At 45.3% G+C, this 25,718-nt stretch overlaps 1 long non-coding RNA gene across 1 annotated transcript; it reads right to left on the bottom strand.

The window, feature by feature from the left end:
* Positions 1-14,300: 14,300 nt before the first annotated feature.
* Positions 14,301-15,050, bottom strand: LOC133144985 (uncharacterized). Its single transcript, XR_009710801.1, has 3 exons — positions 14,965-15,050; positions 14,483-14,891; positions 14,301-14,393 (listed from the first exon to the last, which is right to left on the bottom strand). It is a non-coding gene; the product is annotated as an uncharacterized LOC133144985 (long non-coding RNA).
* Between the last annotated feature and the right edge of the window lie 10,668 nt (positions 15,051-25,718).

Below are 25,718 nucleotides of genomic sequence, written 5' to 3'. Positions count from 1 at the left end.
CAAAGTGAAGCTGCTGTGAAAGCGAATTTTATCGTGGCAGAGGAGATCGCCAAAGCAGGTTGTTATTGCTGAAAAGTACAAATTGGTGGAGAAGAAAGATCTCAGCAACCTCGACGATAGGGGTGTAAATCGCGGGTTTTGTCACGATACGATATAATATCGATATAAAGAACTACGATACGATATTTGCCGATATCTTAAAGCCTGCTGCGATTCATTCACGATATATCGCGATATAGTCCTCTACGATCGATGTATAAATTTTTTTTAATAAAAACTATAGAACAATATCCTGATTTATAACAATTCATACGCAAAATCAACAAGGTACTGCAAACTCTTTATTTAGGAAATTACAAGAGTATTGTAGTATACAAATTGCTTACTTTAACACTGAACTTTGATGTCGTGTTTTTTCTTTAAATGTGCGGCGAGATTTGTGCTCCCTGAATATTTGATCACCGCATGGCAGGATTTACAAACTGCACGTGTCTTGTTCGTTGAGCCATCTTTTCTTTGGAATCCAAAGTGCTTCCAAACGAATGACTTGAAGCCTAAAGGGGAGCCAATTTCCTCGTCTTTTTGGACACTAGCCATAGCACCAGCCCAGGAGCCGCGTACTAGTTGTCGACTCCCCTTTCACGTGCAGCAACGCCGCGCACTGCTCCCTGCTCCCGGAAAGAGGAAGCAAGCAACAATGAACTGGATTTCAAAATAAAGTCGCGTCTAATGTCCGGGGTCAAACACGGCGATATAAATCGATGTTTACCTTGAGCATCGATGCCAATAAATCGTAGAGCATTATATGGATTAATCGATCTGTATCGATGTATCGTTACACCCCTACTCAACGACCGTCTGCAGCTGGAGGTGAGCAAGCTGAGGGAGGAAACTCCACACAGGTAGGGCCAGAGGTGGAATCGAACCAGCACCCACCTAACTGTGAGGCGGACGTGCTACGCAGTGCCCCACCGAGCCGCCCTTAGGATCCATCCGTTGCATAGTTTCTTTGAACCATTGCAAAGAGTGAGTTTTTTTTTTTTATGTGTATTTACAAAGGAACCTTTGTTTGACTTTGAAGAAACCTCTATGCAGTTTCTTTGATAAGTGCAATCAGGCATTGGTGTAATGCATGACACTGAGTCTTTCCTGGATCAGCAGAAGCAAGCTCGAGATGGCGACCCCAGAAAACATTCCTCAAGGTGCAAACAACGCCCTCTCCCAGGAGGTGGAAGATCTCCGCAAGCTCAACGACCTTCTGGGCATTTACGTCGACAACGCCCGTTCCCGGGAAGTGGGGAACGCCGGCTTGCTTTTGCGCATCACTGAATCCGAAACAGAGGTGTCCCGGCAGCTGACGGGCCTGAAGGCCGTTTTCGAGACGGAGCTGGCGGATGCCCGTGCGACTCTGGACTCTGAGGCCAAAGAGCGTGCACGTCTGGAGCTGGAGGTGAGCAAGCTGAGGGAGGAAATCAAGGAGCTGAAAGCAAGGTGAGGCCCGGCCATTTTATCAAAAATATGCCAACAACAAAATGGATGCTGGATATTAGTGCTGACATAATTGCTTTGCTGCTGGGGCCACACCCCAAGGAAAATCCTCCTCGTGACTAATTGCAGCTCAACATTGGACTTCCAGTTAACCATCCCATAGTCCAGGGGCGGGCAAACTTTTTGACTTGCGGGCCGAATTGGGTTCTAAATTTTGACCGGGGGGCCGAACCAGGAGCAGATGGATGTAGTGTTTGTGTGTAAAGGTCATATAAATGACATGTAAAGGTCATTGCATAAAAGCTTTTTACTTTTAGCATAGATTTTTTGAAAACAAATGCATTTATTAACAGCATTAAAAAAATATTTCACCAAAAAACTACTATCAGTGATTCTTATTAAATACGACATTGTTATGATGTATAACATTTTCCATCACTTCAGCGCCTGCAGGTCAGATTTATGAAATATGTTTATCTAATGAGGCAACATCACATCCAACGGCAAACATTCTGACCAAATACATCATCTTGAAGAATCAGTGAAAGAATACATCTAAATAAAGAAATCAATAGTATTGTTGGTTTCCCTTTTTTGCCAGTGCATCATAGTCTGGAGTAAAATTTGTTGTGGTAATTCTTAGGATAGAGCCGAGGTGTCGGTCCGTTAACCTAGATCTGTGACTGGCTTTGTTGACGTTCATGTGGCTGAACGTCACGTCGCGTACGTCGAGCCAAATTGGCCACTCTCTTTTAAACACTCGGCACTGTGTCCACCTTGCTTTTTCTTGGGCGACTCATTTTAATAGAAGGATTCCAGGGGAAGGTTTGTGGGTGGCTTTAGCGTAAAACTGTATCTGAAAACAGCACGCGAATTACGAGAATATTGACGTCACAGCCTACACTCAAAATTCGGCACTGATAGATGAAATGACTACGTACTACTGAGTACGCACATGTACTTGAGAGTGTGCACCGAGCTTTCTGACGGCTCCCGGGAGTAAATGCGCGGGCGGGCGGGCGCTTTCCCATCTACTGGGGAAACATAGTAATTGTAGGGAAAATGACCCCCCCATACATTTATAATACACTTTATTCAGGTTTGGCGGGCCGGATTAAACGGCCCCGTGGGCCGGATGTGGCCCGCGGGCCGTAGTTTGCCCATGTCTGCCATAGTCGCATATCAACATAAATAGCACATTTGACTGCGTCCATCCATTTTCCATATTCCCAGTTTATTACACGATTATCATCACTATCGCTTATTTTTAATTCATGAGAATAAAGCTGAGTCATTCTCACGTCTCACGTAGGAGTTGCGCAAGGTCAAACGCCGGCACGAGTCTCGCATGGTGGAGTTTGAAAACGCCCCCCAGGAAGATTATGAAAGTAAACTGCCCGAAGCCTTGATGAAGATGCGAAGCCAGCATGAACTTCAAATTAAACTCTACCTTCAAAAAGAGGTAACCATTTATCATTTGGACCTTGGAATCTGTCTCAGCTGCAAAAGTTTAAAAAGTCTGTGTTGACACTAGCTTGCAGCCCGTGATGCAAAAGTGAACGATCTGGACGAGGCTCTGTCTCCAAAGAGGGGACACCATGCGTAGCCTCCTCAGGGAGAAAGACCGAGAAATGGCCGACATGTGGGAGCGGATGCACCAGCAGCTGGATGAGTATCAGGAGCTAATGGAGTTGGAAAACGCCCCCCAGGAAGATTATGTAAGCAAACGGATGAATTCTGCAGCAAACTTGAATACGATGGGAGCAGAAGATCCAATCTGGAGCTTCACCTGCCAGTTCCCCAAATTCTGATCCTAATAGTTGAAATTGATCTCAACAGGTTAGTCGTTACTGGAAAATGTGCAAATTTCGTAAGATGTTCCCCTGTGACACATCCACTGACCTCATCAACTGTATTGCGGAGTCTGACATATTTGCCGTACGAGTCCACCTCATCCAGAGTGACCTGCTGCTCATCCACAGTGACCTGCTGCTCATCCACAGTGACCTGCTGGGCGATTTTAGGACGAGGCACATTGCATCCGCCCAAGCTCAAACCCTCGCTGTCCTTCGGACGTTTCCTCTATTTGCTGGCCGACATGGTTTGGCGTACCCTCGGGACAAACGTGGAGACATTATTTGCTATGAGAGGAAACGTTGTGGTATGTTCTAAAGCTGTAAAAAGACCTCTCCTCCTTGTTCTGGGTCCGCTCCCTCTCTGTAGACAGAGCCTCCTCCAGATCTTTCACTTTTTGGCCGGCTTCCAACTCCACCATGCGAGACTCGTGCTGGCTTTGGACCATGCGCAAGTCCTACGTGAGACGTGAGAATGACTCAGCTTTATTTTCATTAATTAAATAAGCGATAGTGATGGTAATTACCGACCGCGGAATGCAGCTTCTTTTCAAACTCCAGATCATCTTTAAGGATTTGAATGTGATGCGACTTCCTGAGCAAAAACAATATTAAACCCTCGACGCAGTCAAATGCGCTATTTATATTGATGTGCGACTATGGGATGGTTAACTGAAAGTCCAATTGAGCTGCAATTAGTCACGAGGAGGATTTTCCATGGGGTGTGGCCCCAGCAGCAAAGCAATTATGTCAGCACTAATATCCACTATCCATTTTGTTGTTGGCATATTTTTGATAAAATGGCCGGGCGGGCCTCACATTGCTTCCAGCTCGTCAAAATCAATCTTCAGCTTGGACAACTTCACCTGCAGACGTTCACGCTCTGTGGCCTCTGAGTCCAGAGCCGCACGGGCTTTCGCCAGATTGGATTCTTTCTTCGTGTCCCTGTGATGACAGATATACACATAAACTGAGAATATGGAAAATTTCGGGCAGTCGGAGAAATCAGCGTGAACAAACAAATACATACAGCCGAGTTAAAAAAACACCAGAACAATCAAGTCAAGTCAAGTTTATTTGTATAGCCCTAAATCACAAGCAGTCTCAAAGGGCTTCACATAGACAGAAATTGACAATTATTCTCAAAGCATCCCCTGATCTTAAGCTCCCAAAAGGGTAAGGAAAAACTTAAAAACCCCTACCAGGGGAAAATGAGAAACCTTGAGAAGGGACCACAGATGGAAGGATCCCCCTTTCAGGATCACCAGGTTGAAATGGATGCAGAGAGGGCACAAATGATACAACATGAAAATCAATTAAATAAAAAGTGGATGTCCATGTCATAGCAGAGGGCTGCCGAAGGAGCCCTCAATTGTCCTGGCAGTGTCTTCGAGGAGGTTGAGCTGCAGTTCCCCCATCCTGAATTGGCCCACGAGAATCCAGAAAGCCGCTGTCAGCATGGGTGCCACCTAACCACCTCCCCGGCCGGGGAGGGGGGAGGGAGGGGCTGTAGAGGGAGAGAAAACAAACTCCAGCCGAATCGGCCACTACAGGTTAGTTAAAGGCCATGTCATAGAAATGTGTCTTTAAACGTGTCTTAAATGTTTCTACTGAGGTAGCAGTCCTAATATCCATTGGTAGGGCATTCCAAAGCTCTGGAGCCCGAATAGAAAATGCTCTAGAGCCTGCAGACATTTTCTTGGCCCTCGGTGTCGCTAAAAGGGTAGCGTTTTGCGAACGAAGGTTACGAGACGGAACATAAGGAACAACTAGGTCGACGAGATATGAAGGCGCTAAGCCATGCAGCGATTTATAGGTTAGTAGAAGAACCTTGAAGTCACATCTTAAATGGACCGGGAGCCAATGTAAGTTGGCTAGTATTATCACCATGACAATTGCGAACACACAGAAAGAAAATAAATAACTGGAACATCACTCAAACACCGGTGATCCCATCGTGAGTCCCACATATGGGATGGTTAACTGAAAGTCCAATTGAGCTGCAATTAGTCACGAGGAGGATTTTCCTTGGGGTGTGGCCCCAGCAGCAAAGCAATTGTGTCAGCACTAATATCCACTATCCATTTTGTTGTTGGCATATTTTTGATAAAATGGCCGGGCGGGCCTCACCTTGCTTCCAGCTCGTCAAAATCAATCTTCAGCTTGGACAACTTCACCTGCAGACGTTCACGCTCTGTGGCCTCTGAGTCCAGAGCCGCACGGGCTTTCGCCAGATCGGATTCTTTCTTCGTGTCCCTGAGATGACAGATATACACATAAACTGAGAATATGGAAAATTTCGGGCAGTCGGAGAAATCAGCGTGAACAAACAAATACATACAGCCGAGTTAAAAAAACACCAGAACAATCACTATGACAATTGCGAACACACAGAAAGAAAATAAATAACTGGAACATCACTCAAACACCGGTGATCCCAACATCACCACAACAAATTCAATGTCGGTCACACCCTGAACGTATTTCTTTTCCTGGGCCGCGATGTGACTTTTGACACAAATACCTACGCCGCCACCACGTTTTGTAGCCAAGTCAGGACAGTTTGTGTAAGAATCACTTCGGTTCCTGCAAAACATCGTGTAGCCTTCCAAGCAAGCACGTCCATCGGCCACTGATCCTTGGAGGTGTGTCTCTGTGAAGCACAAAACATCAGCGAAAAGCAGTTCGTGATGAGACACGATATCTTGCACGTGACAAGACAGCCCTTCGGTGTTATGATGGACGACAACCAGGTGATTTGCCCGATCTACCGACGGCATCACGTGAAGGAGGGGCATGACGCTCTCCAAAGAATCCTCTGCCATCTCAGCAAGAGCAGCAGTGATTTGTGGATTTGCATGAAGCCTTCTCTCATCCATATGCAGAATATGCAGACCACTGAGCGAAGTCACTCTACTCAGAGCTACGTACCCCATGCCGTGTTCGAAAACACCTTTCAGCGAAACTGCAGCCTGTGACGTTGTCATGCCTTGTACCTTGTGGATCGTGCAGGCAAAAGCAAGCTTGATGGGAAACTGTCGGCGCGTCACTCCAGCCTTGTTCAGCTTCTCCTCCAGTCTGTCAATGTACACGGGGTTAGCAGCACGCGCTGTGTTACTCACATGATCGAGTTCCAACCCAAGTTTCTGGACACGGGCTTCATTTGGATAGTTCACCAATTTGACAACTTTTGCAAACATCCCGTTGCACAGACCTGATTGAACATCAACGTTCCGTGTGATCATAACACGAGCACCCAAGGCAACTTTGATTGAGTCCGGGAGCTCATTCTTAGCGCCTTGCACAGGGGAAGCTTGCCTTGCCATTCTGCCAGTTCCTTTGTCTTTCTTGTAGTCATCCGCGTCAATCTGCACAATGTCCTTATGAAACAGTTCCAGCATCGCAGAGTTATGGCCATCCACCTGTTTATTGGTGGCAAAAACATGCAGAATATGCTTTGGACACATTTCTGGGGAAGTGTACCTCGTGGCAAGGAGAGCTCTGTCCATTTCCGACAGTTCATCTGACTTTTCTTTGACGCGGAGTCGGTTCAGCAGTTCGGCAAAGGCGACATCGTCTTTCTGCCTCATGATGGCGGTGAGCGTGATCTTTTTGAAGTCGTCACGCCAGTGGTCCAGCCGCGTAGGATCGTACACGCACAGAGGTTTGGACTGTCTCACGGGAGGGAGCTGAAAGAAATCTCCAACAGCAAGAACAGACATGCCACCGAAAGGTAAATTAATTCCTTTGATTTGTTTCAACCTGGCATTCACGTAGGCAAAGAGGTCTTTCGACACCTTGGAAATCTCATCGATGATGAGTATTTCGGCGATGGACAGCTCGGCTCTGACTTCGTCCAGTTTATTGCCCAGCCCGTGGTACGGGGGTTTGAGACTTCTCGGCAGTTTGAGTAGACAATGCAACGTTGCCCCGGAAATGTTGAACGCCGCCGTGCCAGTGAAAGCTGCGAGAACAACCGTTTGCTTGGAAATGTCGGCCTCCTCAGCCAGTCGTGGTAGTCTCTGCAGTATTTTGGTAGCCTCTGCGTGGATACACTTGATCAGATGCGATTTGCCGGTCCCGGCGCCACCGTTGATGTGGTAGAAGAACTGCTCAATGGGCTTTGAGCTACACACACGTTTTATGCACCAATCTCTGACCTTGTAGAAGACGGACGCTTGCTTTTGGTTCAGGTTACGATACATGTCGCGTAACACTGCGGGATCGATGGCTGCAGCCTCTGTCACGATGGACATTTGCGTTGTTTTGGACCTGACGTTATAGTCCGGGACATTTTCCTCCACGTTGTCGTTCGGTTCATCTCTCGCGTTCATTTCCTCAACGCATTCGAGTCTTTGCAACTCACTCTCGGGAGCCAGGTGGCACCATTCGTTTATGACGAGCCCACTCTCCTCCACCTCTTGGATGGCGTTGTCAATGTCTCGACTGTATTTCTCATACCTTTCTCTGTTCCTTCTGACAATTTGGCACACGCGCTCCACAGAGTCGTTATACGGTAACTGTACACAGGCGTTATCATGAAACAACTGATAGGAAGGACAGCGTTCAGATTTTAATTGGCAATCAGCACGATGAGGCAGGTACAGCTTGAGCAAGGAGCAGTAATATTCCTCCGGATTCTTTTGTTCAGAGTATTTGCAGTATTTGATGACCGCATGTTTTTCTGTTCTTTTCTGGACAAAGCCCATGTCGTTCAGCAGAGGCAAAACATTCTTACCTTTGGCTTGTTTGCCATAAACAATTCTGCACATTGATGCAAAATCAGCCAAGCACATGACTTCAAATTCCTCTGTTTGAGGTCTGGATTTGTATTTTTCCGGCAGGCCAGTCATCCACACTTCATGAGATTCCTGCGTTTTGCCCTCAAGGAGCGAGAGAGGATAACTCATTTTCAGCGCATTGTCACTCGTTTGTACAAATACCACCACCATGCGGGAGGACTGTTTCATATGCAAGCCGCACGCACGTGCGACGCATTCCTGAGCACTCACTTCTCTTTTCTTGGAGTACGCTTGCATAATTTGCTTCATTTCATCGCTCTCGTTGACATTTGCGCAGCGGGAGTTTTCAATGACCGATTTCAGGTATTGGCTCAGACCGTGTTCAGCCTTGCTGATGTAGCTGCAGATGTATGCGATGCAAGAGTAGGCATTCAGGATGTATTGGATGTCCAGGTTTCCATCCCAGGCAAGAAGCAAATGGCGGTTGTAGTTGTTGACCCAGCAGTCTTTCGGTTCTCGCTTAAGCACGACAGAACTCGACGAGGCCGTCATGCGCAAACAGTTCATGTACACGTCACCGGTGAGCTTACATTTAGCCAGTAGCTGAGGCAAAGTCAGGGATGCCGTTTCAGGCTCATTCAGCAGATTTAGCACGGCATTCGACGCCAACCGATCGTCATTGCGTTGATCTCGATTGTCGTCGTCGACGGGCGCAGGTCTGACGATCATTGTTTCATCGCACGGTTGTTTGGGGAATCCAAAGCGGCAATTTGCACCTTGGTGTTTGACGCACGATTTGGAGTGACTTTTGCTGTGCATCTGAACCTCTGTGACCTTTTTGTACAATTCCGGTTCCTTCTGCGGGTCCGTTAGCTCGGCCGAGATGTAGCGAGACACAAAATGACAGATGGCTCCATCCGTGGCTTCCTCAAATACAGGGGCACCTCGAACCCATATGAGGCAATGAATGTGAGGACTTCCTCTGTGTTGAAACTCCAGTCGGTAAAAGTAGTCGACGACCTCACCAATCGGTTGCGCCGGAGAGAGGATCAAATCTCTGAACAGAGCTTCCACACGCTTGTCAAACATGCGCATCGTCGTCACAGGATTGCTGTGTAGGATCTCACACTTGGTAGCCCAGTCAAGTTGGGCGAAATTCACTACTTCACCTTGTTGCGCTTTGATGGCGGTGATGACCTCTTCCCAACGCATTTCGGCAGCAGAAAATGTGCAAAAGAACGTGGGTGTGCCCAGCTGCCGGATCATAGCAAAAAGATCTTTGGTGGTTTTCTCCCAATAGGCCGGCGTACCTCTCAGCGGTGTCATGGATCGGACAGCATCTTTGCTGCGCACCAGTTTCTCAACTTCACGTTTGTCCTGAAGCATGGCATTGTTTATCCTTCGACCATCCCTGGTAAAAGGCTTACCTTTGCGCAGCTGTATTGTCATGCTCGACGTTGCCTGGTAAATTTCAGTCACAAACTGGGCAAAGAACAAGTAGTTGGTATCTCGAGCAAAGCGTTCATCCACGCAACACAGACGGGTTTGGAAATATTTGCTTGGTGTGAGTTTTATTGCTCTCTCTTCATCGAGGGTGTTCTGACCAGTGGGAAACTGCACCGGAAAAGCCATGGCCTCAAGCTTGGGAGTCTTGAAAAAACTTACTGGGTTGTTTCTTTCTGCAGGAGCAACACAATAAATGCCCTCTGTAAAACTCATAATTTCCTCTGCCACATCATTGGGTTGGAGACATGATTCAAGTATCACTCCACCATTTGGTTGATCACCGTCTTCCGAATTTTCTTGTTGCTGTTTGTTACCACTGTTGTCATGTTGAGAGTCACTGTTCATCCCACACAGAGCATCACTTTCAAATCTGTACATCTCCTCCAGAGCTTCCTCATTGTACTCACTGTCGCTCATTTGCGCTTCATCGGAGCTGCTCTCATCGTCAGTGAGGGTTGGGTCGCAAAGGTCCGCATCGTCGCGAATGGTTATGTCTCTGTACTGTGGATGGACTTGTTTCAGTTTCATCAGAGCGCTCATTAGCTTAGACCAAGTGACAGTTTGAAAAAACTGATGGCCTTTGTAGCAAAGCCGTCTCTTCAGTTTCACTCTCAACATCTGTGACTTACTTCTTAGTCTGGGCAAGACATTGACCGTCTCTTGTACTTCCGATGGCACGCACACCACATTTCCACGAATGGCTCGTTGTTGACCTTTGGGAAGAGGTACAATTTTGGCAAATGATATGCATTTGGAAATGAGGTGTCTCTCCAGTATGTTCAATCCACACAGTTCCTTTGGAATATCAGAGAGTGTGAGATTGTTCGCAACAGCAAGTGCAGGCATTTTACCATCTTTGAGGTGACTATAGCAAGTGTGACATATCCACTCCAGTTTTCTTTCAGCTGGTACGCTGCACGAGGCCTGACATTCATCATCACAGATATGGACAAATTGTCCCGTGAGACAACTTGCAACAACATGTCTGTTTTTCTTATAAAATCTACGTTGACAAGCGCGTACTTGGTTCGGAAACAATGCTCTGTGGCAAACAGTGCAGACAAATGTGGGGCCATTCTTAATTTGGGCTTTGAATACCTCAACAGCTTTCATGAGCACACAGTCATTTCGCTCCCTACATAGTCGGTTTATGACTTAGTATTTTTTCAAAAGCGTACTTTGCGCATTGTTTTGGTCTTCAGTGAATCACATTTTTTTGCCATTATGCGCCTCATGATTTCCTGATGTTTTAATCGGAATTCAGGGTTGTTTAAATAACGGCGTGTCATGTAAGAGCGCTGCCTGTTTCGAAACCCAACATCGTCACGGTAACGTTCTGTGATGTAAGCGCGTCGTCTCATCGTAAAACACTCATCTGTCCTATAACGACGTGAGAAACGGGAAAGGTTTTTCTTCTTAAACTCATGATCCGTCTGACAACGTTGTGTAAAATAGGACTTTTGTTTGGCACAAAAACGCTTGTCCTGTTGATAACGGGTTCTAATATAACCCAATTTCCTTTGTCTTACCTCTGCAATTTGACTGTACTGTTCCCTCTCTTTAGAGTTTTTCATCATTCTCTTTAGTTCCTGTTTTTTACGTCTCACTTCCAATTTTTCTTTTAACTTTTCTTGTGCTTTTATTTGTCGTAGGAACTTTTCTCTACGAGATTTTGGAATTTTTGTCACATTTGCCAGCTGTTTACCTGTAGTGAAAACCACTCCACTGTCGTTATCGGTAAATTCTTGGTGGTGACGTTCACCTGAACACCGTCTAGTGTCGCTCGTCTCAACACATGAGACAATCTCAGCAACAGGTCTGCTTGCGGCAACACTGATTTGCGTCATCCACTGCTTCTGTGTCAGCGTTTTCTCTCGTGTGTCTGTGCATTAAAACTGAGAGATGAATAGAATTCAAGTCGACGTTGCAATGTGATCAACTGCAATTTTCAAAACCGCAAAGGCTGCAATTTGAAAAAGAAAATGTGCGTATATTTATTTATTGAATGACTACCATTTCAGTCAAACTGTTTTCTAAGTTGTATTTGAGGTAGTGCCCTTTTTTTGTATTGAAGTTAATGTATCGCTTGTGTTTGGTAAATATGTAGAAAGAGAACCTTAAAAAAAATGGCAGATTAAGTCAAAAACAACAATGACATATGTATCGTTGGCTGTTTTTGCTTCGTTTCAGTTTACTTTGGGGTTGAAGAAGGATGACGTGCACCTGCATCAACAACCTCCACCCGAAGACCACGACGAGTTGGCCACCTGAAAGTCAATTTGGTCTGAGATATTTATTTGTTATTGTTACGACATTGTCTTGAAGTCTGTTCCATGTTTTTGTCAATAAATGTCTGACAGTAAAGCCCATAAGTGGCCTTACGATATTTCAGTTTTGCAAATATATATATATATATATATATACGATGTCTTTGAATCTCAGAAAAAGAGATTTCTGTAGTTCAATCTAATAAGTGAAATTCTCAAAAGACACCTGCCAAAGTGTTATAAATCAAGCAGTTCAATTCACAAGTAAGCAAATAGTTTTATTCATGTTTTAAAAATACATTCCGTTTAAAAAATAAATATAATTATCATGCCTTCAAGTATAAAAACAATAATATGTAATAAATATCTTCTTTAAATAATTCATACGACTGTTTGCAATAAATAAGGTCTTAGATTCACAATGGCTTTTTTGAATGAGCAATAAATAAGTTATCTACAGAATAAAAAAATTAAAAAACTCAGTGCGTCATGCAAAAACAAATACATCATCAATCCGTCAGTGGGTTACGACACGTCAGTGCAGAGCCAACAACTTAATTCACTTCATGTTTTGCCCAACATTTCCGACGGGCTTCAGTGGCGGACGTGACTACCGCAATAAACTAAACATGGCGAAGACCTTGGCATGTTTTCCCCTTCGCCGTTCTTTGCGCCTCAGCGCCCTCTCGCCGTCAACAATGAAGATGTAGAGCTTCCGCAGGATGTTGTGCGCCGTCATCTTTCTGTGGAAAGCATCGGGGTGGTACAGTGACCTCAATAGGCTCTCTTCCTCATTGCTACTCAGGCCTGTGACCTCTTCTGGTTTTTTCATCTGCCGGACAAGAGTAAGCAACACAATGTCAAAATAGGTATTATAGTAACAGCAAAATTCATTTCCTATCCCTAAATTGTCACACTGGCCAACCTTTTGTTTGATATTGTAGAGCAGGAGTTCAGAGTAGTGTTTGGCCTCAGACAGAATTTTACTGCCGGGATATTCCTTCTCCACGTGCTTGAGAAGAATTATGTAAGTTGACAGACCTTGGGCCAGCCTGTGCAGGCAAGCCTCCTGGAAAAAAGAATATTTAGGTCAGTTAAAAAACAAATATCTATTCAACCTACGCATAAAAGTCAAGCCGATGCTAGCAAACAATTATGGAAAGTGTCAGTGTCTGTATTTTCTCCCACCTCTGGTGGTTTTCCATTTCTGGTTCTTACCTTGCTAAAGTTGGAGCTGGGGCAGTTTGCTGGAAACTGAGGTGCTTTGTAGTGCTCCAGTAAATGAAAGTTGACATTGTTTTGGAATTCATCATCAAACTGATATTGAAATTAGTCACAAGTCAGATATGTTTTACAGCCAGGAGAAGACAATGAAGGTGCTTTCTGAATTTCCACTTACAGCTTTCTGGTGTTCTTTAGCGGTACCCAGAACCGAGTCCCAAACATGAGCAGAGGTCAGCAGGTCAGAGGGCGCCGTTTCCTCCTCACTTGAGGTGTCGCTTGATGGCAAGACGGTGGTCGCTTCTGTCAACGGAGCGCCATTGGCTCGCAGTACTAGAAAAGCCACCAAGCCCACCGCGAGAATTTGCGTGTCTAATGCGGAAGCAGAAGAAAATCATGAATGAATGGCAAAAGAGGAAGAAAATTCAGGAAACATTCATCACTGACTTACACATGTTGGGCATGTTGCGTCGAGATTACTCTTGCCTTGACCGCCTGCTCTCGTGGAACATGTCTTGACTTCTCATTGCACAGCCGTTATATATTCTACTGACCGCAGGGATTTCCGAATACCTTCCGGTTTCAATTATATACTGATGAAACCGATATTACACTCTTTTCTTTTTTGGTGCATACAGCAGACTGTAATTACACAGAATGAAAAAAGACGAATTCAATCATTTTTGAAGAACAACAATTTTATTTCAATTATTTCAATTAAATTTCACAACAGGTCGGAGCAGATTTTATAAAAAAAAAGCCCATTTAATTGTATTGTTATACAATATTTTTATAATGTGACCATGTCAAAAGTCAAAGTCTGCTTTATTGTCAATCCCTTCATATGTCAAGACACACAAGAAACCGAAATTCCATTTCCTCTATCCCACGGTGGAAGTGGAATTTCCATCATCATCTTCCAAACGTGCGCCAGTGGCTTTGCTCATCCTTATTTCCCAGAAGAAAAACGGACGTCAAAAGAGAAATATTGCTTCTTGTCGCTTGAAAGATGTGTCACCTCTCCGTTGGCGTTGATCAAGGTAAAGTGGACCTGGCCTACGGGTCCCCAGTTGGACTGTGTCTCCCAGACTAGATCAGAGGGAGGATTGTGGTTTCGGCCAGCGTCAGCCGCCCAGATCTGATGCATGTAAAGGTCATTGAAATATTGAGCACCTTGTATCTGAGATCTTCCAGATAAGATTGATTACCGTGACACTCTCGTGGGCCTTCAGGATGAATTCTGCGGCAAACTTGAATACGATGGGAGCAGAAGATCCAATCTGGAGCTTCACCTGCCAGTTCCCCAAATTCTGATCCTAATAGTTGAAATTGATCTCAACAGGTTAGTCGTTACTGGAAAATGTGCAAATTTCGTAAGATGTTCCCCTGTGACACATCCACTGACCTCATCAACTGTATTGCTGAGTCTGACATATTTGCCGTACGAGTCCACCTCATCCAGAGTGACCTGCTGCTCATCCACAGTGACCTGCTGCTCATCCACAGTGACCTGCTGGGCGATTTTAGGACGAGGCACATTGCATCCGCCCGAGCTCAAACCCTCGCTGTCCTTCGGACGTTTCCTCTTTTTGCTGGCCGACATGGTTTGGCGTACCCTGGGGACAAACGTGGAGACATTAATTGCTATGAGAGCAAACGTTGTGGTATGTTCTAAAGCTGTAAAAAGACCTCTCCTCCTTGTTCTGGGTCCGCTCCCTCTCTGTAGACAGAGCCTCCTCCAGATCTTTCACTTTTTGGCCGGCTTCCAACTCCACCATGCGAGACTCGTGCTGGCTTTGGACCATGCGCAAGTCCTACGTGAGACGTGAGAATGACTCAGCTTTATTTTCATTAATTAAATAAGCGATAGTGATGGTAATTACCGACCGCGGAATGCAGCTTCTTTTCAAACTCCAGCTCACCTTTAAGGATTTGAATGTGATGCGACTTCCTGAGCAAAAACAGTATTAAACCCTCGACGCAGTCAAATGCGCTATTTATATTGATGTGCGACTATGGGATGGTTAACTGAAAGTCCAATTGAGCTGCAATTAGTCACGAGGAGGATTTTCCTTGGGGTGTGGCCCCAGCAGCAAAGCAATTATGTCAGCACTAATATCCACTATCCATTTTGTTGTTGGCATATTTTTGATAAAATGGCCGGGCGGGCCTCACCTTGCTTCCAGCTCGTCAAAATCAATCTTCAGCTTGGACAACTTCACCTGCAGACGTTCACGCTCTGTGGCCTCTGAGTCCAGAGCCGCACGGGCTTTCGCCAGATTGGATTCTTTCTTCGTGTCCCTGTGATGACAGATATACACATAAACTGAGAATATGGAAAATTTCGGGCAGTCGGAGAAATCAGCGTGAACAAACAAATACATACAGCCGAGTTAAAAAAACACCAGAACAATCAAGTCAAGTCAAGTTTATTTGTATAGCCCTAAATCACAAGCAGTCTCAAAGGGCATCACATAGACAGAAATTGACAATTATTCTCAAAGCATCCCCTGATCTTAAGCTCCCAAAAGGGCAAGGAAAAACTTAAAAACCCCTACCAGGGGAAAATGAGAAACCTTGAGAAGGGACCACAGATGGAAGGATCCCCCTTTCAGGATCACCAGGTTGAAATGGATGCAGAGAGGGCACAAATGGTACAACATGAAAATCAATTAAATAAAAAGTGGATGTCCATGTCATAGCAGAGGGCTGCCGAAGGAGCCCTCAATTGTCCTGGCAGTGTCTTCGAGGAGGTTGAGCTGCAGTTCCCCCACCCTGAATTGGCCCACGAGAATCCAGATAGCCGCTGTCAGCATGGGTGCCACCTAACCACCTCCCCGGCCGGGGAGGGGGGAGGGAGGGGGTGGAGAGGGAGAGAAAACAAACTCCAGCCGAATCGGCCACTACAGGTTAGTTAAAGGCCATGTCATAGAAATGTGTCTTTAAACGTGTCTTAAATGTTTCTACTGAGGTAGCAGTCCTAATATCCATTGGTAGGGCATTCCAAAGCTCTGGAGCCCGAATAGAAAATGCTCTAGAGCCTGCAGACATTTTCTTGGCCCTCGGTGTCGCTAAAAGGGTAGCGTTTTGCGAACGAAGGTTACGAGACGGAACATAAGGAACAACTAGGTCGACGAGATATGAAGGCGCTAAGCCATGCAGCGATTTATAGGTTAGTAGAAGAACCTTGAAGTCACATCTTAAATGGACCGGGAGCCAATGTAAGTTGGCTAGTATTATCACCATGACAAATGCGAACACACAGAAAGAAAATAAATAACTGGAACATCACTCAAACACCGGTGATCCCATCGTGAGTCCCACATATGGGATGGTTAACTGAAAGTCCAATTGAGCTGCAATTAGTCACGAGGAGGATTTTCCTTGGGGTGTGGCCCCAGCAGCAAAGCAATTGTGTCAGCACTAATATCCACTATCCATTTTGTTGTTGGCATATTTTTGATAAAATGGCCGGGCGGGCCTCACCTTGCTTCCAGCTCGTCAAAATCAATCTTCAGCTTGGACAACTTCACCTGCAGACGTTCACGCTCTGTGGCCTCTGAGTCCAGAGCCGCACGGGCTTTCGCCAGATCGGATTCTTTCTTCGTGTCCCTGAGATGACAGATATACACATAAACTGAGAATATGGAAAATTTCGGGCAGTCGGAGAAATCAGCGTGAACAAACAAATACATACAGCCGAGTTAAAAAACACCAGAACAATCACCATGACAATTGCGAACACACAGAAAGAAAATAAATAAGTGGAACATCACTCAAACACCGGTGATCCCAACATCACCACAACAAATTCAATGTCGGTCACACCCTGAACGTATTTCTTTTCCTGGGCCGCGATGTGACTTTTGACACAAATACCTACGCCGCCACCACGTTTTGTAGCCAAGTCAGGACAGTTTGTGTAAGAATCACTTCGGTTCCTGCAAAACATCGTGTAGCCTTCCAAGCAAGCACGTCCATCGGCCACTGATCCTTGGAGGTGTGTCTCTGTGAAGCACAAAACATCAGCGAAAAGCAGTTCGTGATGAGACACGATATCTTGCACGTGACAAGACAGCCCTTCGGTGTTATGATGGACGACAACCAGGTGATTTGCCCGATCTACCGACGGCATCACGTGAAGGAGGGGCATGACGCTCGTCAAAGAATCCTCTGCCATCTCAGCAAGAGCAGCAGTGATTTGTGGATTTGCATGAAGCCTTCTCTCATCCATATGCAGAATATGCAGACCACTGAGCGAAGTCACTCTACTCAGAGCTACGTACCCCATGCCGTGTTCGAAAACACCTTTCAGCGAAACTGCAGCCTGTGACGTTGTCATGCCTTGTACCTTGTGGATCGTGCAGGCAAAAGCAAGCTTGATGGGAAACTGTCGGCGCGTCACTCCAGCCTTGTTCAGCTTCTCCTCCAGTCTGTCAATGTACACGGGGTTAGCAGCACGCGCTGTGTTACTCACATGATCGAGTTCCAAGCCAAGTTTCTGGACACGGGCTTCATTTGGATAGTTCACCAATTTGACAACTTTTGCAAACATCCCGTTGCACAGACCTGATTGAACATCAACGTTCCGTGTGATCATAACACGAGCACCCAAGGCAACTTTGATTGAGTCCGGGAGCTCATTCTTAGCGCTTTGCACAGGGGAAGCTTGCCTTGCCATTCTGCCAGTTCCTTTGTCTTTCTTGTAGTCATCCGCGTCAATCTGCACAATGTCCTTATGAAACAGTTCCAGCATCGCAGAGTTATGGCCATCCACCTGTTTATTGGTGGCAAAAACATGCAGAATATGCTTTGGACACATTTCTGGGGAAGTGTACCTCGTGGCAAGGAGAGCTCTGTCCATTTCCGACAGTTCATCTGACTTTTCTTTGACGCGGAGTCGGTTCAGCAGTTCGGCAAAGGCGACATCGTCTTTCTGCCTCATGATGGCGGTGAGCGTGATCTTTTTGAAGTCGTCACGCCAGTGGTCCAGCCGCGTAGGATCGTACACGCACAGAGGTTTGGACTGTCTCACGGGAGGGAGCTGAAAGAAATCTCCAACAGCAAGAACAGACATGCCACCGAAAGGTAAATTAATTCCTTTGATTTGTTTCAACCTGGCATTCACGTAGGCAAAGAGGTCTTTCGACACCATGGAAATCTCATCGATGATGAGTATTTCGGCGATGGACAGCTCGGCTCTGACTTCGTCCAGTTTATTGCCCAGCCCGTGGTACGGGGGTTTGAGACTTCTCGGCAGTTTGAGTAGACAATGCAACGTTGCCCCGGAAATGTTGAACACCGCCGTGCCAGTGAAAGCTGCGAGAACAACCGTTTGCTTGGAAATGTCGGCCTCCTCAGCCAGTCGTGGTAGTCTCTGCAGTATTTTGGTAGCCTCTGCGTGGATACACTTGATCAGATGCGATTTGCCGGTCCCGGCGCCACCGTTGATGTGGTAGAAGAACTGCTCAATGGGCTTTGAGCTACACACACGTTTTATGCACCAATCTCTGACCTTGTAGAAGACGGACGCTTGCTTTTGGTTCAGGTTACGATACATGTCGCGTAACACTGCGGGATCGATGGCTGCAGCCTCTGTCACGATGGACATTTGCGTTGTTTTGGACCTGACGTTATAGTCCGGGACATTTTCCTCCACGTTGTCGTTCGGTTCATCTCTCGCGTTCATTTCCTCAACGCATTCGAGTCTTTGCAACTCACTCTCGGGAGCCAGGTGGCACCATTCGTTTATGACGAGCCCACTCTCCTCCACCTCTTGGATGGCGTTGTCAATGTCTCGACTGTATTTCTCATACCTTTCTCTGTTCCTTCTGACAATTTGGCACACGCGCTCCACAGAGTCGTTATACGGTAACTGTACACAGGCGTTATCATGAAACAACTGATAGGAAGGACAGCGTTCAGATTTTAATTGGCAATCAGCACGATGAGGCAGGTACAGCTTGAGCAAGGAGCAGTAATATTCCTCCGGATTCTTTTGTTCAGAGTATTTGCAGTATTTGATGACCGCATGTTTTTCTGTTCTTTTCTGGACAAAGCCCATGTCGTTCAGCAGAGGCAAAACATTCTTACCTTTGGCTTGTTTGCCATAAACAATTCTGCACATTGATGCAAAATCAGCCAAGCACATGACTTCAAATTCCTCTGTTTGAGGTCTGGATTTGTATTTTTCCGGCAGGCCAGTCATCCACACTTCATGAGATTCCTGCGTTTTGCCCTCAAGGAGCGAGAGAGGATAACTCATTTTCAGCGCATTGTCACTCGTTTGTACAAATACCACCACCATGCGGGAGGACTGTTTCATATGCACGTGCGACGCATTCCTGAGCACTCACTTCTCTTTTCTTGGAGTACGCTTGCATAATTTGCTTCATTTCATCGCTCTCGTTGACATTTGCGCAGCGGGAGTTTTCAATGACCGATTTCAGGTATTGGCTCAGACCGTGTTCAGCCTTGCTGATGTAGCTGCAGATGTATGCGATGCAAGAGTAGGCATTCAGGATGTATTGGATGTCCAGGTTTCCATCCCAGGCAAGAAGCAAATGGCGGTTGTAGTTGTTGACCCAGCAGTCTTTCGGTTCTCGCTTAAGCACGACAGAACTCGACGAGGCCGTCATGCGCAAACAGTTCATGTACTCGTCACCGGTGAGCTTACGTTTAGCCAGTAGCTGAGGCAAAGTCAGGGATGCCGTTTCAGGCTCATTCAGCAGATTTAGCACGGGAACAAGCTTGGCATTCGACGCCAACCGATCGTCATTGCGTTGATCTCGATTGTCGTCGTCGACGGGCGCAGGTCTGACGATCATTGTTTCATCGCACGGTTGTTTGGGGAATCCAAAGCGGCAATTTGCACCTTGGTGTTTGACGCACGATTTGGAGTGACTTTTGCTGTGCATCTGAACCTCTGTGACCTTTTTGTACAATTCCGGTTCCTTCTGCGGGTCCGTTAGCTCGGCCGAGATGTAGCGAGACACAAAATGACGGATGGCTCCATCCGTGGCTTCCTCAAATACAGGGGCACCTCGAACCCATATGAGGCAATGAATGTGAGGACTTCCTCTGTGTTGAAACTCCAGTCGGTAAAAGTAGTCGACGACCTCACCAATCGGTTGCGCCGGAGAGAGGATCAAATCTCTGAACAGAGCTTCCACACGCTTGTCAAACATGCGCATCGTCGTCACAGGATTGCTGCGTAGGATCTCACACTTGGTAGCCCAGTCAAGTTGGGCGAAATTCACTACTTCACCTTGTTGCGCTTTGATGGCGGTGATGACCTCTTCCCAACGCATTTCGGCAGCAGAAAATGTGCAAAAGAACGTGGGTGTGCCCAGCTGCCGGATCATAGCAAAAAGATCTTTGGTGGTTTTCTCCCAATAGGCCGGCGTACCTCTCAGCGGTGTCATGAATCGGACAGCATCTTTGCTGCGCACCAGTTTCTCAACTTCACGTTTGTCCTGAAGCATGGCATTGTGTATCCTTCGACCATCCCTGGTAAAAGTCTTACCTTTGCGCAGCTGTATTGTCATGCTCGACGTTGCCTGGTAAATTTCAGTCACAAACTGGGCAAAGAACAAGTAGTTGGTATCTCGAGCAAAGCGTTCATCCACGCAACACAGACGGGTTTTGAAATATTTGCTTGGTGTGAGTTTTATTGCTCTCTCTTCATCGAGGGTGTTCTGACCAGTGGGAAACTGCACCGGAAAAGCCATGGCCTCAAGCTTGGGAGTCTTGAAAAAACTTACTGGGTTGTTTCTTTCTGCAGGAGCAACACAATAAATGCCCTCTGTAAAACTCATAATTTCCTCTGCCACATCATCGGGTTGGAGACATGATTCAAGTATCACTCCACCATTTGGTTGATCACCGTCTTCCGAATTTTCTTGTTGCTGTTTGTTACCACTGTTGTCATGTTGAGAGTCACTGTTCATCCCACACAGAGCATCACTTTCAAATCTGTACATCTCCTCCAGAGCTTCCTCATTGTACTCACTGTCGCTCATTTGCGCTTCATCGGAGCTGCTCTCATCGTCAGTGAGGGTTGGGTCGCAAAGGTCCGCATCGTCGCGAATGGTTATGTCTCTGTACTGTGGATGGACTTGTTTCAGTTTCATCAGAGCGCTCATTAGCTTAGACCAAGTGACAGTTTGAAAAAACTGATGGCCTTTGTAGCAAAGCCGTCTCTTCAGTTTCACTCTCAACATCTGTGACTTACTTCTTAGTCTGGGCAAGACATTGACCGTCTCTTGTACTTCCGATGGCACGCACACCACATTTCCACGAATGGCTCGTTGTTGACCTTTGGGAAGAGGTACAATTTTGGCAAATGATATGCATTTGGAAATGAGGTGTCTCTCCAGTATGTTCAATCCACACAGTTCCTTTGGAATATCAGAGAGTGTGAGATTGTTCGCAACAGCAAGTGCAGGCATTTTACCATCTTTGAGGTGACTATAGCAAGTGTGACATATCCACTCCAGTTTTCTTTCAGCTGGTACGCTGCACGAGGCCTGACATTCATCATCACAGATATGGACAAATTGTCCCGTGAGACAACTTGCAACAACATGTCTGTTTTTCTTATAAAATCTACGTTGACAAGCGCGTACTTGGTTCGGAAACAATGCTCTGTGGCAAACAGTGCAGACAAATGTGGGGCCATTCTTAATTTGGGCTTTGAATACCTCAACAGCTTTCATGAGCACACAGTCATTTTGCTCCCTACATAGTCGGTTTATGACTTAGTATTTTTTCAAAAGCGTACTTACTCTGCGCATTGTTTTGGTCTTCAGTGAATCAGATTTTTTTGCCATTATGCGCCTCATGATTTCCTGATGTTTTAATCGGAATTCAGGGTTGTTTAAATAACGGCGTGTCATGTAAGAGTGCTGCCTGTTTCGAAACCCAACATCGTCACGGTAACGTTCTGTGATGTAAGCGCGTCGTCTCATCGTAAAACACTCATCTGTCCTATAACGACGTGAGAAACGGGAAAGGTTTTTCTTCTTAAACTCATGATCCGTCTGACAACGTTGTGTAAAATAGGACTTTTGTTTGGCACAAAAACGCTTGTTCTGTTGATAACGGGTTCTAATATAACCCAATTTCCTTTGTCTTACCTCTGCAATTTGACTGTACTGTTCCCTCTCTTTAGAGTTTTTCATCATTCTCTTTAGTTCCTGTTTTTTACGTCTCACTTCCAATTTTTCTTTTAACTTTTCTTGTGCTTTTATTTGTCGTAGGAACTTTTCTCTACGAGATTTTGGAATTTTTGTCACATTTGCCAGCTGTTTACCTGTAGTGAAAACCACTCCACTGTCGTTATCGGTAAATTCTTGGTGGTGACGTTCACCTGAACACCGTCTAGTGTCGCTCGTCTCAACACATGAGACAATCTCAGCAACAGGTCTGCTTGCGGCAACACTGATTTGCGTCATCCACTGCTTCTGTGTCAGCGTTTTCTCTCGTGTGTCTGTCTGTGCATTAAAACTGAGAGATGAATAGAATTCAAGTCGACGTTGCAATGTGATCAACTGCAATTTTCAAAACCGCAAAGGCTGCAATTTGAAAAAGAAAATGTGCGTATATTTATTTATTGAATGACTACCATTTCAGTCAAACTGTTTTCTAAGTTGTATTTGAGGTAGTGCCCTTTTTTTGTATTGAAGTTAATGTATCGCTTGTGTTTGGTAAATATGTAGAAAGAGAACCTTAAAAAAAACGGCAGATTAAGTCAAAAACAACAATGACATATGTATCGTTGGCTGTTTTTGCTTCGTTTCAGTTTACTTTGGGGTTGAAGAAGGATGACGTGCACCTGCATCAACAACCTCCACCCGAAGACCACGACGAGTTGGCCACCTGAAAGTCAATTTGGTCTGAGATATTTATTTGTTATTGTTACGACATTGTCTTGAAGTCTGTTCCATGTTTTTGTCAATAAATGTCTGACAGTAAAGCCCATAAGTGGCCTTACGATATTTCAGTTTTGCAAATATATATATATATATACGATGTCTTTGAATCTCAGAAAAAGAGATTTCTGTAGTTCAATCTAATAAGTGAAATTCTCAAAAGACACCTGCCAAAGTGTTACAAATCAAGTAGTTCAATTCACAAGTAAGGAAATAGTTTTATTCATGTTTTAAAAATACATTCCGTTTAAAAAATAAATATAATTATCATGCCTTCAAGTATAAAAACAATAATATGTAATAAATATCTTCTTTAAATAATTCATACGACTGTTTGCAATAAATAAGGTCTTAGATTCACAATGGCTTTTTTGAATGAGCAATAAATAGGTTATCTACAGAATAAAAAAATTAAAAAACTCAGTGCGTCATGCAAAAACAAATACATCATCAATCCGTCAGTGGGTTACGACACGTCAGTGCAGATCCAACAACTTAATTCACTTCATGTTTTGCCCAACATTTCCGACGGGCTTCAGTGGCGGACGTGACTACCGCAATAAACTAAACATGGCGAAGACCTTGGCATGTTTTCCCCTTCGCCGTTCTTTGCGCCTCAGCGCCCTCTCGCCGTCAACAATGAAGATGTAGAGCTTCCGCAGGATGTTGTGCGCCGTCATCTTTCTGTGGAAAGCATCGGGGTGGTACAGTGACCTCAATAGGCTCTCTTCCTCATTGCTACTCAGGCCTGTGACCTCTTCTGGTTTTTTCATCTGCCGGACAAGAGTAAGCAACACAATGTCAAAATAGGTATTATAGTAACAGCAAAATTCATTTCCTATCCCTAAATTGTCACACTGGCCAACCTTTTGTTTGATATTGTAGAGCAGGAGTTCAGAGTAGTGTTTGGCCTCAGACAGAATTTTACTGCCGGGATATTCCTTCTCCACGTGCTTGAGAAGAATTATGTAAGTGGACAGACCTTGGGCCAGCCTGTGCAGGCAAGCCTCCTGGAAAAAAGAATATTTAGGTCAGTTAAAAAACAAATATCTATTCAACCTACGCATAAAAGTCAAGCCGATGCTAGCAAACAATTATGGAAATTGTCAGTGTCTGTATTTTCTCCCACCTCTGGTGGTTTTCCATTTCTGGTTCTTACCTTGCTAAAGTTGGAGCTGGGGCAGTTTGCTGGAAACTGAGGTGCTTTGTAGTGCTCCAGTAAATGAAAGTTGACATTGTTTTGGAATTCATCATCAAACTGATATTGAAATTAGTCACAAGTCAGATATGTTTTACAGCCAGGAGAAGACAATGAAGGTGCTTTCTGAATTTCCACTTACAGCTTTCTGGTGTTCTTAAGCGGTACCCAGAACCGAGTCCCAAACATGAGCAGAGGTCAGCAGGTCAGAGGGCGCCGTTTCCTCCTCACTTGAGGTGTCGCTTGATGGCAAGACGGTGGTCGCTTCTGTCAACGGAGCGCCATTGGCTCGCAGTACTAGAAAAGCCACCAAGCCCACCGCGAGAATTTGCGTGTCTAATGCGGAAGCAGAAGAAAATCATGAATGAATGGCAAAAGAGGAAGAAAATTCAGGAAACATTCATCACTGACTTACACATGTTGGGCATGTTGCGTCGAGATTACTCTTGCCTTGACCGCCTGCTCTCGTGGAACATGTCTTGACTTCTCATTGCACAGCCGTTATATATTCTACTGACCGCAGGGATTTCCGAATACCTTCCGGTTTCAATTATATACTGATGAAACCGATATTACACTCTTTTCTTTTTTGGTGCATACAGCAGAATGTAATTACACAGAATGAAAAAAGACGAATTCAATCATTTTTAAAGAACAACAATTTTATTTCAATTATTTCAATTAAATTTCACAACAGGTCGGAGCAGATTTTATTTAAAAAAAGCCCATTTAATTGTATTGTTATACAATATTTTTATAATGTGACCATGTCAAAAGTCAAAGTCTGCTTTATTGTCAATCCCTTCATATGTCAAGACACACAAGAAACCGAAATTCCATTTCCTCTATCCCACGGTGGAAGTGGAATTTCCATCATCATCTTCCAAACGTGCGCCAGTGGCTTTGCTCATCCTTATTTCCTGGAAGAAAAACGGACGTCAAAAGAGAAATATTGCTTCTTGTCGCTTGAAAGATGTGTCACCTCTCCGTTGGCGTTGATCAAGGTAAAGTGGACCTGGCCTACGGGTCCCAAGTTGGACTGTGTCTCCCAGACTAGATCAGAGGGAGGATTGTGGTTTCGGCCAGCGTCAGCCGCCCAGATCTGATGCATGTAAAGGTCATTGAAATATTGAGCACCATGTATCTGAGATCTTCCAGATAAGATTGATTACCGTGACACTCTCGTGGGCCTTCAGGATGAATTCTGCGGCAAACTTGAATTGGCCCACGAGAATCCAGATAGCCGCTGTCAGCATGGGTGCCACCTAACCACCTCCCCGGCCGGGGAGGGGGGAGGGAGGGGGTGGAGAGGGAGAGAAAACAAACTCCAGCCGAATCGGCCACTACAGGTTAGTCAAAGGCCATGTCATAGAAATTTGTCTTTAAACGTGTCTTAAATGTTTCTACTGAGGTAGCAGTCCTAATATCCATTGGTAGGGCATTCCAAAGCTCTGGAGCCCGAATAGAAAATGCTCTAGAGCCTGCAGACATTTTCTTGGCCCTCGGTGTCG

Source organism: Syngnathus typhle, linkage group LG20 (genome assembly GCF_033458585.1).
Source record: "Syngnathus typhle isolate RoL2023-S1 ecotype Sweden linkage group LG20, RoL_Styp_1.0, whole genome shotgun sequence".
In the NCBI taxonomy this organism is placed as follows: Eukaryota; Metazoa; Chordata; class Actinopteri; order Syngnathiformes; family Syngnathidae; genus Syngnathus; species Syngnathus typhle.
This window is presented reverse-complemented; position numbering and strand designations above follow the sequence as displayed.